Source organism: Callorhinchus milii, unplaced genomic scaffold, assembly GCF_018977255.1.
Source record: "Callorhinchus milii isolate IMCB2004 unplaced genomic scaffold, IMCB_Cmil_1.0 Scaffold2, whole genome shotgun sequence".
NCBI classification, from domain to species: domain Eukaryota; kingdom Metazoa; phylum Chordata; class Chondrichthyes; order Chimaeriformes; family Callorhinchidae; genus Callorhinchus; species Callorhinchus milii.
Genome location: NW_024704743.1, coordinates 74,717,920 through 74,720,968, shown reverse-complemented (window position 1 = coordinate 74,720,968; position 3,049 = coordinate 74,717,920). Strand labels below are relative to the sequence as shown.

Sequence of the window (3,049 nt, the reverse complement as noted above, 5' to 3'; positions counted from 1 at the left end):
AACACTCGCTTCTGCTATCCAGTTCTATTTCTTTTTGAATCCTCCGCAAGAAGAGTCTGAGCCCGATAGTGCAAAATAAGCTAGCTAACCATTCCCATAGGAATACTTTTTACAATAAGATCTCCACAAGTTCAGGAACCTTCCCAGTCAGTTGCAACAAAAAATACTTTAATACCAACCGAGACATTCCCAGAAAGGAGGTGTCTGATCTCTGTTTGGTTGCTCTCAGAAAAATGTTGCATTTGGATCAGGAACTGAATGGAATGGGAGAATCTGTTCTGTCTGCCAGCAACACATGGGCATTGCAAGCTCGAGCAATGAAGCCATGTCCCACTTTACCCTGATCCTTTTATAAGCATCACTCCGAAGCATCATTGCAGCAGGCAGTGGCAGAAAATTCCTACCAGCTTACACCTTGAAGATCATTACATCTTAACATGCAAGATCAACATACGTTTCAGGATCACACTAAATTGTGGAAAATCCCTTATTGCAATCTAAATTTCAAAGCCAGTTTTACGCTATTCTTTAAAGGAAGCGGCTTCCAAGTTGACACTGTGTTGAAAAACTTTCCATAAGACTTTTCGATGCGTCCTCTATATAGTCAAACCTGTCTCAGCAATCACTCAGGGGATTGGGCCAAAGTGCCTCTGAGTAAGGGTTCATTGGTGAGGGAACAGCTGTCAGGACTGGTTGTTAACAGGAGGTGGTTGTCGAATGGAGGTGGTTACTTGAAAGGTTTGACTGTATTAAGATATAATAGTCTTTATGGTTAAAATTATAATTTTGGTTCCACTGAGATTGTGACTACACTCTGGTTTATCTAATAATTACAAGATGCTTGTGTTCATCACAAAAGCTTCAGAGTACTCATGAGAACTACTCCTGTTGAGATTCCTGACTTTGTAAATCCACAGGTTTCGAGTCCTCATGCAAGGAAACAGATTTCTTGATAGTTTGTTTAGATGTATTCTGAAATTTGTACCCGCAAAAGCGTAAAACATGGGGTTGAGACAGCAGTGGAAATAAGCGAGGTTACGACTGATGAAATACGCGTAGTTGATGTGTTTGCTCATCTCACAGGTTGTGAATGGCGATACATTAAGTTGTTTCAGAGAGACCAGGAAAATCATCATATTGTATGGTGCCCAACACAGGAAGAAAATCACCACAATACACAAGATAACCTTCACTGCTTTGTACTTCTTCCTTGCTTTACACCTCAGCACAATGTTCATGATTTTATAATAGCAATACACAATGACAACTGATGGAATTAAGAAGAACAATATAATTTGCTGGTAATACCCGAACAATAACCAGATGTGTTCACTATCTTCTGGATAGTTAGCCATACAAAACTCTGTTTGATCCCATGTAATTTCAGTGGAGTAAATGAATTCAGGCACTGAGGCTGATAAACTAATTGCCCAAACGACCAGGCTTGCTGTGACTGCGTAGCAGGTTTTTCTACTTCTTGCAGCGTAAACAGCGTGGACCACAGCAAAGTATCGATCAGCCGTCATCAGTGTCAGAAACATGATCCCGCTGTAATAGCCAACGAAGAAAACACCGCTCAGTAATTTGCACATGGGTTCCCAAAGACCCATCCAGATACGTGATCCTTTGCCCAAAACGGGAGCGAGGCGGCAAAAAGCAAATCCGAAATGGCCAGATTCACAATGAATATGTCCGTTATGGTTTTCAGCTTCTCGTACCTCAACATGATCCACAAAACCAAACTGTTTCCAACCACGCTTAAAATGAAGATCAAGCTGTACAAAGTGACTGTCAATGTGGCTCCAAACATGTTGCTATTGTAATTTTCACAGAGAACAACAAAGTCTTCGTCGGAGTAATTGTAATTGTAATTGTCATAGTTATAATAATCCTCAGTAGGCAGTGCAGTCGTCATCCCTGCGCTCTGCAGAAGTCACCCTTGCACAACAAGCATTAGCAGTTGAGAATGGAAAGCAGCGATTTGTTCTACAAAATAATAATGCAAAATCCAATGCTAGTTCAAGAAATAAATTATTATTTGTGTAATGTACATACGGAGGCTTCACAAGCCTCGTTCCTTCTTGTGATACTGGAATTTGCAGAAGTCTTAGAATATTGAAATATCAAGGCTTTTCGTCTTTCGATAGGTCAGCACATTTTGCCACTACACTTTTTGTAGGGAAACAATGAGCAACTCTTTTGTTTTGAATCCTCGTTATAAAAAACAGAAGAGCGAGGAGAAATGGATTTGCATCAGAAATGGGAAGTACATGACAAAAGAAACAAACTTTTAATTCTATACAAAATTAAGGAGTTTTAAAATTCATAACATAATCTCATCGCCCTGAGATTGAAAATAGTTCACTTGTGAACCAAAGGCCACTTCTAGCAATTAGGATTTAAACTGTGGGATTGTGTATGCATTCCAATAAAAAATACTGGAAAAATTGTGAAAGAAATTCTGATTCTCAAAGGTCTGTGATAGCTGTTTTACTACCAACATTTTACCTGTGTTTTTGTCCGATCTTTCAAGCCTTTAACTCAAAGAAACTTAGGAAAGAAGGAATAGGCCATTTATCCCATCAAGCCTGTTCTCCACCAGTTTATTAGATCCTGACAGATCTTTTACTCCCAATACCCACCCACCCGCCCCCGCTTCCTTTCACAAGACTCTTGAATGCCTTTCATATCCCAGTATCTGTCTATCTCACTACAATAATAATTATCCTTACATTTGATACAGCACCTTTCACGTTCGGAGGACATCCCAAAGTGCTTCACAGGGCACACTGTAAAGTGGAGTAACTGTGTATGTTTTATTGGCAATCACTGTGGCCAATTTGCACAGACAAAGTCCCACAAACAGTCATGAAGTGAATTACCAATTTTATCAGGGGCTTTGTTGGCCAGGACACTGGGAGAAAGTCCCTTCTCTTTACGGAAAGTGCCATTGGATGTTTAACATTTGGCAGACAGGGCCTCAGTTTAACATCTCATCTGTAGCAGGCACCTCCACCCTGAACCTGAATTGGAGTGTCACACAAGACTA

The 3,049-nt window shown here is 40.2% G+C and overlaps 1 pseudogene; it reads right to left on the bottom strand.

Moving 5' to 3' along the window:
- Window positions 1-830: 830 nt before the first annotated feature.
- LOC121852916 lies at window positions 831-2,010 on the bottom strand (annotated as a pseudogene).
- Window positions 2,011-3,049: the final 1,039 nt, after the last annotated feature.